The sequence below is a fragment of the Pteropus medius genome, unplaced genomic scaffold (assembly GCF_902729225.1).
Source record: "Pteropus medius unplaced genomic scaffold, Ma_sr-lr_union100, whole genome shotgun sequence".
NCBI lineage: Eukaryota > Metazoa > Chordata > Mammalia > Chiroptera > Pteropodidae > Pteropus > Pteropus medius.
The window spans coordinates 65910-78206 of NW_024352787.1; the positions used below are offsets into that span (position 1 = coordinate 65910).

A 12297-nucleotide genomic window follows, 5' to 3' on the forward strand; every position below is an offset into this window, starting at 1 on the left:
AACACAATATGAGCTCATTGAATATTTAAAATTTAAAATCAGGAATTTTCCTTTTTAAAAATAAAGACAATTTATATTATACATCACAAACACACACACCACTATCCCAAATAGTAGTATTAAAGGAAATGTGAAAGCTATATGAACAGCTTGAAGAATCTGAACCTATTGTTAAATGAAAAAGGACAACATATCCAAATGATCATTAGAAAGTTTACATTTTAAAAATGAAAAGAAAAACAAAACAAGCCATGGAGTTTTCTGATTATCCAAGATTCTCACAGCTCATCTGGTTGTAGATGTAAAGTGGAATAAAAGGCAAGCAGGACCATAATATAAAATAACCACCACTGTCCTCTCTATACCTAGGTTTTTAGACCTTTATCTACCATGATGCTTCCTACCCAACTGTTCTTCCACTTGTTGTGCCTGCTGATGGAGAAATCAACAGATATTCCCATAAATCCAATCTTTGGTGCAGGTTTGGCATGCCCAAAGGTCAGCTAGGGCAGCCGAGGTCAGCAAGCATCTTCCATAAAACAAAGCAACTGTCAATAGCATAGGGGCTGGAGGAATGGCTGGGATTCATTCTTTTAATAAGTTCTCCATAGATCTTATAATTGCCTTAGAATCTTTCAATCACTGATTCTTAACATGCATAATTTCTGGCTTTGGATTCTTGGTAGGACCCTTGAGCAAAAAGCAACAAGGACACCTCACTGCCATCACTCCTGCTGAAAACAGAACAAACTACACTTGATGAAAATGAGGACAAAACAGCAAGGAATGGTACTGAAGAAATGTCAAGATTCTCAGAGACCTTGAAAGTGCTTAGACATCACATTTTCCCAAGAAAAAATGTGACCCATCCAAAGGGGTCTGCACATGTCTTATAAAACAATTCTAAAAACAAAAAGATTAGTTTCAATTAATAACCTATAAAAATTAATAAACAGAACAATGGAATACTAAATGTAGTGAAACTAGGTCATCAAGGACCAGGACAATCTAGGCCAAACATGCTAAGTTAATATATCACATAAGAATTTAAAACTACAAATGCCATAAACATTTAATAGGGAATTTTCTTTTGCTTCCATATAAATTTACTTTAGTCTATATAAAAGATCAGTTTCTCTTTTCAGTAGTGAGTGGTAGAATAGAATTCAAATCCATAGGTAAAAAACTACTCATTGTCAAAATTGAAGTTGATGATACATGTCTATCCAATCTGAGTAGCCCTGAACAGCATGAAGGTTTTTGCAGGGTTTTTTTGTTTTTGTTTTTTGGGGGTTTTGTTTGTTTGTTTGTTTGTTTACTTGAGTTCTCAAAAGCCAGAACTCCCTTTTCTCTTCTACAGCTTTGGGAATAGTTGGATTAGCCTATAATATATGAATGGCTGAATGACCTGTAAAGCTTGTCTGGTGGACGGACTGAAACGTGCCAACAGCATGGCACTGCTTACCTGCAGTGGGTCACAATTGCAGTCTGATGTCTCCATGGTGACCTCACTGAGCCATGAGGGCGGAACAGTGTGATTCATGACATACCACAACTGGAGCAACCATAGTGCCAAGAACAGCTTTGACTACTGTAAGTCATCCCCAAACCTTAAATTCAGATGAAAAAATGTAAGAACTTAATCCATACTGAGGGACACATTAGGGTGATTGTGGAGGGAAAGTCTTTCTGTGTGAGAGTGGAGAGGCTCTTTCAGCTCTGTCACCTTCTGGAGTCCTCGTAGTAGTACCTAAGAGGAAGGAAAGGTCAGAAAAAATTATTCTGAGCACTTATGACAGAAACAATGAATGAAAGAAAGAGAATCCCATGATTGCTCATTGTTCCTTGATATTGTATTTTAAATTAGCTGGCGACTGCCTCCATGTACCTAAAGCGTTACTTGATTTGAGTTGCCCAAAAGAATGCAGATTGTTGTCCTAATTATCTGTGTAGCCATCCTGAAACAGTTGAGTTTTTCTTTCATTTAGGTGGTTCCGGGTAGAAACCCTCCCAGGACCCATGTATGGGCACAGCTGTTTTCCCTGATCAGGATCCTTGTAGCACCCAAGTAAGACTATAATTATCAGATATATTTTGTTCAGTCTCTGGTCGTTGCTAATTGTGTTCTTTATTTCCTTTATAATGGGAAGTTCTTACTATTTCCTCCTATGATTATATTCATTTCTTGATCATTTCACCCTCTATTCACTAATTAATCAAAATCCAATTCACCAAGATTTTCTACCTGACTTTCCTATAGAAAAATAGTACTTAAAAGTCTGACTCTTAGGGACTTTGATTTCTCAAATTAAGTTCTGTTTAAAATTTTCAGAGTTCCCACCTTAGGCATCTATACATTATGGTTATAACCTCTCAGAGACTGAGTAAATTTTATTTTGATTTTCAGAGATCACTAGTCAAGTAAATGAGGGAAAACATAATTCATTTCCATTGTAGAAAAATCAAATATCACTAAGTAGTCAAAAGACTACTTACTTAATGGACTACCTTATTCACCTGCATCCCCTAGAATATAATCCTATAACTAGGTATAAAAAAGCCAAAATGTCACCTTACAAAGAAAATTATATGCGGGAGACTTGTCAATGGCAATGTCTTTATTATATAAAGTTTAATTTAGACTTTCCAAAAATAGTTTTGTTCTATTGTTTTGTCATTTAAGTGTTTACGGGTATATACGTTGGAACCTCCATAACACTATTAGTGAGAGGTTTGTGTCAGGGTGTTCTGTTAGCATCACAGTAGAGGTAAACCTCTAGAAGACAGTTATGAACTCCCAAATGAAAAATATCTGAGTGGCCAAATAATTGTCAATCTCATGCCTGGTGCACTATAGGAAATATACTCAACTCTCTACTCTGTGCCTATTTCATATACCATCTAAGGCACTTGTTTATCTGGTTTCCAAAGCACACAGCAAACCAGACGATAAGAGCAGCTGACAAGTAGAGACAGCTGTCATTTTAGGTTGGCAGCTACGGTAACTGATTGACAGGGAAAATGGGGGGAGAAAAATCTTCTAAAAAGCATGCAGAGATATAAGACCTCAAGTCTCAGAGATCCAGAGCAATTTCATTTCAGGATACGCAACCCTAAGCGACTTCTGTAATCATCATTCTATTTCAACAGAGTGTGATAATTGATTTAATTACCCTCAAACGTTACCATTGAAAAGATACCTTAGGAATGTAGTCCAATTGTCCCAATTTACAGATGAGGAAACGGAGGCTTACGAGAGTATTGAGAGCGCAGCTCAGGATTATAGTGGGTTACTGGTGGAGATGCAGCTGGAACCAGGATCTTCTGACTCCAAAGCATTTTTTTCAAAACAAAATGGTTGAAGCCTCATTGATTAAATATGAAGATTAAACAACATAAAGTACAGAAAGAGATCAAATCTCGTTAGCTTTTATTATTATGAATTAAAATCTGATGTTAAAAGATTGCACTTTTTAATATTAATCATTTAAATAACTTTGCTCTTTCCAAAAATTAATTTCCATGAATCAAATCCAGTCTCAGATGCTAAAATGTCACCTCTTCAGAAAGGTCTCCCTTGACCATCCTATTAAAAACAGTACCTTTCACTTTCTTTCTCTTTACCTGATTTAATATGCTTTGTAATCTATCACTATATGAAATTAAATATATATACTTCTATATATGTTCATACATTTATATATTTTTCCCAAAGTTTCTTCTAAAGTTAACAGCTTACATACTATGATTTTCTTCTAGTTTTTAAATAGAATAGTCCTCTTCTTTCTTCAGAAAAGATTTATCTCTTATTCTCAATCTCATAATAACTAAATGATTCATAAAGGAAGAGCTCCTGGAAGAACAGGAGTCTCTGCAAACTGAGTATAACCAGCTTGAATAATAACAAAATGGGATCTCTTCATAATGATGGTGTTTGGATACTGGTACCAATATTCTAATTTTAAACTGTGTTCTATCAAGATTTTCTATATGTAGTTATGTTTTAAAAGGGAGACTGTTTGGCCTCTGGTATAGCCGATGTAACACAGGCATTTTTATAACATGCTTCCAATATCATTCTTATTTTACATGGCACGCATTCCCGCTTTTCCTATTCCTTTTCCACATTCTTTTAAATAGGTATATTATCTTTGATAATCAAGCACAAACTTACGTATAAACAAAATTAATTAGCTAAGTCCTTAGATTGAGATGAGAGGACGACAGCGTTTGACATGGTATTAGTTCGATCTAATTTCTTTGTAAAACATCCTTTCTAAATAAGAGGTAGAGAAATAGATTAGATTGTAGGAGAGCTGAATGGTTGAAGACTTAGAGAAAATAGTATTTCCTTAGCACCAAGAAAATACCAGTTCTCCCGAAGTATAAAAAATAAAAATAATCTCCTCAAATAAAATGTTATATAATTTACCTTTCCTTAACATTTGTACCTACTTGTTCTTCAAACTATTTTTACATTCACTAGTGGATTCCTAGGTTAACACCCTTTCTATTAGAGATCAAAAAGGAATTAGAATTTAAGGTAATGTTCAATGTACTCCAATTCCCTCATGATTATATTTGTATTGTGAATTCAAAACCTCCTCTATCCGACCTCTAAGATGTTTCAGGGCTGAGTCCTTGGCCCTCTTTTCTCTTCTCTGAGTGATGTGATCCACTTGATGTGATTGCACAGCTTTAAATGCCATGAATTTTATGACTTAAATTGATATTTTCTTCCTTCCAGACCCTACACCAAATACATTTTCGTCCTAATGACATCACTGTTTCTCAGACCCAAAACCTAGGCATCCTTGATTTGTCCGTCTCACCCTCATCAGAGGAGGATCCACCATGAATTTCGTAAAGCTTAAGCTGTGAGGCTCTTCATTTGCACAGAACTCTTCCAAGACACCTCGTTTTGTGTTACTTTTCTTAGGGAGGGCCCTGACATTGTATAAATTTCAGGTCCCACAAAACTTGGATCTGCCTCTGCACCTCACGTATGGCTCTATTTCAAAAAGTATCTAAATTTCACCACTTCAGACATTGTCGACCGTAGTCAAAGCCACCATCTTTTCTGACCTACAATCCTGCGATGACCTCCTAATGCTCTCTCAGCTTCCTCAGACAGTCCATTTCCTACGTAGCAGCCAGGATGATCTTTTTAAGCTGTTTTTCAGGCCACATCTCTTACTTAACCACCTCATGACTTTCCATTCCATTGAAAATAAGTCATACTACTAAACTACCACAATGCCCTAGGTAAGCTGCTCCTGCTTACCCGCTAACCCTTTTCCTCACAGCTTCTGCCTCTCTAGCTATACCCATCTTTTCTTGCTGGAATACACCAGGCTCGTTTTTGCCTTGGGGGTTTTGTACTGCTCTTTCTTCTGCTTGAGAGAATATCCCCCATTCCACTAATGTCTCCTCATTTTTCAAGTCTCAGCTCAAATATCACTTCGCTTCAAAAGATTGTGTCCCTAAAGTAGCACCCAATTCCATCCCAGTCATATTTGATCCTATTATCCTTTTTTCCCCCGCCACTGGTCACTATATAAAATGATTCTATCTACTCAGTTTACATGTTCATTGTCTGATTTCTTTCAAAAGATTATAAGCTCCATGAAAGTGGGAACACGGTCGGCTTGCTCATCATTGAATCCTCACAGCCTAGACGTACCCACAGTACCCACTGCAGAGAAGGTGCCCAATAAACATTTGCTAAATAAATGAATAAATTAAATGTTATTTAAATAAATACTAATACAGTAAAATGTGGCATAAATCAGTACTACACATAGAGTGGGTGGAAATGAAGAATATGAACTACTATAAAGTTCCTTTTGTTTCTTCCTCATTAATTATAGATCATTAAAAATCTATCCTGCAGTATATGCTAATTTGAGATGTAGTTTGATGTCACAATATTCTACTACGTATGTCATCATAATGCACAAGGTCAAATATGTATGTCACTATGTCCAAATTGTAAGATGCTTGCTTTAGGAAATAGATGGAGAGGAAAATATACAGACGAAATCATATCTGAATCTTCCCATTGCCCTTCCCCCAAAATGATGATTTAGAAATGTTCCAAAGATTTCAGGGTTATGAATATTGTCATCCTTGTATTCAGAACTTAGTTAAAAATATTGTGAAAATAGAAAAAAAAACAATAATTGAGACCTGGATCAATTTCCTTCAGATCTCTAAGGAAAAACATTAAAAAATAATCATAATAGCTTTAATGATATAATTTACATACCATAAAGTTCACCCTTTTAAAGTGTGTAATTGAGTGTTTAGTATATCCACAGAGCTGTGCATCCATCACACTGTCAGATTCCAAAATATATTCCAAAATATATTCATCACCCCAAAAAGAAAACTCCATACCCAATAGCAGTCATTCAACATTCCCTCCCCTCTTCTCCTGCTCCACCCCTACCACTCCAGACCCTGGCAACCACTAATCTTTCTGTCTCTATGGATTTGCAGACTCTGTACATTTCATATAAATGGAACCAAAAAATATCTGACATTTTATGTCTGGCTTCTTTCACGTAGTACAATGTTTTCAAGGTTCATTCATGTTATATCATGTTTCAATACATCTTTTCTTTTTATTGCCAAATAATATCCCATTGTATGGATACACCACATTTTGTTTATCTATTCATCAGTTGATGTACATTTGGATTGTTTCCACTTTTTGGCTATTATGAGTAATGTTGTTATGAACATTCATGTACAAGTTTTTGTGTAGACATGTTACCATTTCTCTTGAGCATCTACTTACCAATAGAATTCCTGAGTCATATGGTAACTCTATGTGTAACTTTTGAAGAGCTTCCAAATTGTTTTCCAAATCGACTACACCATTTTACATTCCCATCAGCAATTTATAAGGGTTCCAATATGAGGGTTCCAATTTCTTACATTGTTCCCAACACTTGTTATTGTCTTTTTTAGCATAGCCATCCTAGCGGGTATCAAGTGACATCTCATTGTGGTTTTGATTTGCATTCCTCTAATAACTAATGACATTGAACATCTTTTAATGTATTTATTAGCCATTTGAATTCTTGTGTCGTCTTTGAAGCATGTCTACTCAAATGTTTTGCCCATTTTTTAATTTGGGTTTTCTTTCTGTTATTGAGTGTAACAGTTTTTTATATATTCTGGTTAGAAATCCCTTACCAGATAGATGATTTGCAAATAATTTCGTCCTTTCTATGGGTTGTTTTTCACTTTCTTAATAGTTTCCTTTGAAGCACAAAAGTATTTAATTTTGATGAAGTCCAATTTATCTATTTTTTCCTTTTGTCTTTTCAAGTTTGGTGTTATATCTAAGAAACCATTGCCTAATCCCAAGGCCATGTTATAGTTTTAGCGCCTACATTTAGATCTGTGTTCCATTTTGAGGTTTGTATATGATATGAGGTAGCAGTCCAGCTTCATTCTTTTGTATGTGGATATCCCTTTGTACCAATAACATTTGTTGGAAAGACTATTCTTTTACCCTAAAAGGTCTTGGCACCTGTAGTTATTGGGATTCTCCAGAGAAATGTGACCAATAGGGTATATATACAGAGAATTATTTTAAGAAATTAGCTCACATGATTGTAGGGGCTGGCATGTCTGAAATCCATAGGACAGACCAGCAAGTGGAAATTCAGGTAAGAGTTGATGTTGCAATCTTGCGTCTGAAATTTGCAGAGCAAGCCAGCAGGTATTTCTATGTTTCGGTTTTAAAGCAGAATTGCTTCTTCCTCTGGAAACCTCAGTCTGCTTCCAGTTAAGGCCTTCCACTAGTAGGATGAGACCCATACACCTTATGGAGGTTAATATGGCTTTATTTAAAATCAAATGATTTTAAATGTTCATCACATCCACAAATACTTGCACAGCAACATCTAGACTAGCATTTGACCAAACAACTGGGCGCCACAACTTGGTCAAGTTGAAACATTAAACTAACCATCCTTGTCAAAAATCAATTGACCACAAACATAAGGTTGATTTCTGGATTCTCCATTCAACTCCGCTGATCTGTATAGCTATCCTTATGCCAGTGTCTTCATTATTATAGTTTTATAGTAAGCTTTAAAATCAAGGTTGAGTCTTTCAACTTTGTTTTGTTCAGAATTATTTTGGTTATTTGTAGTTTCTTGTAATTAATACGAATTTGAAATCAGCTTGTCCATTTCTGCCAAAAACAAAACAAAACAAAACTACCTGATAGATATTACCTTAAATCTGTAGATCAATTTGAGAGTATTGCCATTTTGCTAATAATTCTTTCAATCCATGCACATGGAACGTCTTTCCATTTATTTAGATCTTCCTAAATTTCATAATAAAATGTCCTTTGTCTCTCATAACAATTTTAACATAAAATCTATTTTGTCTAATATTAGTATACCATTTCAGGTCTCTTTTGGATACTGTGTTCATGGCATATCTTTTTCCATCCTTTTACTTTCAATTTATTTGTGTTCTAAGGAAAAACATTTAACTTAAAAACGTAATCCTTCTGCTAAGTATGTTTTTGTTTCAGGTCTTAAAATGCAGCAAATGATAGTTTTTAAATCCATTTACCACATTTAACTGAAAATGATCACATCAGAAAAATAAAAGATATTCTTCCTTACCTCAATTCTCTTTTTTACAGCTTAACTGAAATATAATAGGCAATTAACTGCTCATAGTTCTTTACCCCAACTCTTAACCGGTCCTTGACTTAAGTTATAAGACTTTATTCTACAGGATCAAATCTGGAGTCTTACTGACCTTCTAAAGGTTTAAAAATCTGTTTAATGTCAAACCAGCAGGGAAGGGAAATTCCTGTGCAAGGAACGCTGCTCAGAAAATACTGTACCATGTCTCCAAATCCCTGAAAACCAAGTTGGAAAACTGGAAGCAACAGAAAGTAATATAAGGTAACTGATTTTCACTTTGGGACAAGTCGCTTCTTAAATCTAAATGAACAAAGTATGGGGGACACCTATGTGTAGCTAGCTAGTTGACTTACTTTCTAGCAAACCAATGTCCAATAGAAATATAGTGTGAACCACATATGCAAATCACATATGTAATTTTAAAGTTTCTAGTAGCCATGTTTTAAGAAGTAAAAACAAGCACAATTGTTAGTATAGTTAATAATTATAGTTGATTAATAAATATAATTAACATGTTATTTAAACATATTATCATTTCTACATGTGATCAATATAAAATTGTTATTCTTAATTTCCTACTAAGTCTTTGAAGTTTAATGTGTATTTTACACTTAAAGCACACCTGAATTCGAACTAGCCATGTTTCAAGTGATCAATGGCCATAATGGTTAGTGGATACCACATTGGACAGCGCCAAATATAGCATTTGAAGTTGAAAATGGCCTTAAAATGCTTTAGGAGATGACATCAAACTTAAAATTTTTTTTTTTTAACCACAATTATTATGCAGTGCTGTAACACAACTGCTAATCTAATAGGATTATAAAAATGTAATAATCTAACAGGGAGATGTGCAATCAAGAATTAAATTTATAAATTTTGGAGGTTTCAATCTGAGTTAGTAATGACAGCTAACATTTATTAAGCATTTACTCTGCACCAGGCACCATGTCAAGTATTTTAATGCATGGTGAAAGGTATTCCTGTTATCTCCATTTTATAGAAGAGGAAACTGAGGCTGAGAGAAGTTAATTAACTTGGGCAAGATCATATAGCACGTCAGTTGTGAAGTCATTATTTGAACTCTCACTCTGGTTGGCTCTGGAGTCTGTGCTCCTAGCTTCCAAACTTGACTGCCTACCTAAAATGAATCCAACCACCTACAGATATAAAGTGAATTTCATATATAAAACTATGAGAGAGAAAGCAAAAAAAACTGAGTCCACATTTTCCCTGCCTGTGTTTAATTCAGCACTTACTGAGGGCCTTTTGTGTGCAATGCTCTTCAGGAATCTGAAGGTTTCCCTTGTCCCTGGCTGGAATGCTCTGACCATAACAGACTGCTTCAGAGCAGGAGCTTGAAAGTTTTGATAAAAAGCAACTGAAGAAATGTGAACAGTTTGGCATTTTTATTTTCAGCAAACAACTTTTCAACAGTTCTCATCTTTTTTTGCTGACTTGTATCCAGGCAAAAAATAACACTGACATTAGAGTTAAAAATCTTATTCCTCAGCCAAGTGTCTATTAACTATCCTTAGTCTATTCCACATACTATTTTATCTGCATAATTTTGAGACTAATAGAAAATATACAAATACACACATCTGTACCACATGGAGATTGAAGAGTAATTACTTGTTTAAGGTCTATTTCTTATTTAATCCCCAAATCCATTCAACTAATAAGAGCTGACAATTACTGAGTAACTAGTGTGCAGACACCATGCTATGTGCATTTACAAATATTATCTTAACTTTTACAACACCCTTATGAAGAAGTATTATTCCCATTTTACAGATGAGGAAACGATTCCAATATTTTTTTTCATTGTATCATGCTATTAATACAAATACCTGTAAATAATACCATCACCATACATCTGTGTACAGTTACAGATTATAACACTTTCATTTATATTATCTAAACTGACCCTCAATAATAAGTTGTATATAGAGAGCACATGTGCTTACAACTATCTTGACAAGTAGTTGTAGTTCTTTTGGAGTCCTGGGGCAACTTAAAAAAATTACAGATCATTCATTTGGGAGAATCTTATTTTATTAAAGTTCGGCACCCAATAAAACAGAAATGACAAGACCAAATTCTACCACAGCTGAAAAAGCTTTCACAGAGGTTTTATAAGCCCAACATCTCCAGCCACCTTCCATTTCTAGAACACTCCCATCAACATGGAAGCCCATAAAACCAAGAACATTAGCTGGAGAGGATTTTGATGCTCTCAGATTAAGAAGTCTTGCCTCCTGTAGTATTACAAGTAAGTCATGACCAGACTGTGCATTGACATCTGGCAAACATCAAAAATCCTAAACCACCTAGATTTATCAATCATTTGAGAGAAACTTCTAGTCTTCCTTTTTCACAAGGGGTTGTACATGCTCTAAGCAAATATGCCTCCAGAGGTAGTGTCAGGTCTAATAAGCTGAAGGGAAAGACATCGGGAGCTGGCCATTCACAGTTAATGGGCCCAACGCAATGGCAGCTAATCAGGAGTGAGCAAGACTCAAAGTTTCCTACCCTCCCATTTCATTTCCAACTACAGTTTAATGTTAGAACTTTTGTGATTAATATGTCTTAACAGCCATTATTATTCCATTTTATAGCTGAGAAATTGAAACTGAGACATTAAGCGCCCACTCACGTTCACATAACTAGTAAGAGACTAAAGACCCAAATTCACTCAACTCAAATTCAAAGTTCTTTACCTTATACCATCTAATCTTGAGAAATAAGCTCCCTATTTTGAAATCTGCCAATTTGTTGGAATTTCTATTATTTAATAATTATTAAACAAATATATGTAATCAAGAGTCACTGCCAATGAAAACGTGTACCACAGAAGGTGTTAAAAGTAACTGGAGATCAGGCCATACCCTGAGCAAGCCTCTAGGCAATTTACCTTATTTTACTAGTAACCTAGCCATTAAAAATGGTTGTTTTAGTATGTAATTCCCAAAATCTTAACCTTGGGTGAGGAAAAAGCCCCCTCAGAATCCAGACAAGCCCACTGCTCACAAAAAACAAAAGCTACTGCAAATTAATGTACATAATGATCTGTGAAGAAATGTCCTGTGAATGACAAATTGTCACATCTAAGAAACATCAGGTCTACAGAGATAGGTCTGCAGACCTTTTGTAGAGAACCCTATCACTGTCACAGCTAAAACTTTCTAAGGCGTTTTCTCCACAAATCAATTAGAGTACTTTAAAATATTTTGGCTGGCAATCACAATTGCATGGGGAACGCATGGACTCAGCCCAGAGATTTTGGACACAGTAGTCCAGATTCTATTGTACAGCCAAGGTTTGCAATCATTCACCTAAAAGCAAATGTTTTAAGCAGATTTCCAAATAGCAGAACTTCAGCAGAATAGTCAACAGGAAATTAAATTCCTTAAATTAAATACTATAGCTGCCAGAAGTGTAGTACTCTCCATCTCACCCAATGTGTAATTTCTTCACTAGGAATGTTGTATCCTTTTGAGGTAAAAATGAATTGTTTTCTCCACTGTCACCCTTAGCCTAATGCAGTGGACACAGTAAGGGCTCAAGAGAAGTGCCCTTTGATTTCAACACTGCTCTCTAAGCATTTAGC

General features: G+C 35.2%; 1 long non-coding RNA gene across 1 annotated transcript; it reads right to left on the reverse strand.

Moving 5' to 3' along the window:
• Positions 1-1266: 1266 nt before the first annotated feature.
• Positions 1267-4106, reverse strand: LOC120591615 (uncharacterized). The gene is made up of 2 exons (XR_005649926.1): positions 3201-4106; positions 1267-1750 (listed from the first exon to the last, which is right to left on the reverse strand). It is a non-coding gene; the product is annotated as an uncharacterized LOC120591615 (long non-coding RNA).
• Positions 4107-12297: the final 8191 nt, after the last annotated feature.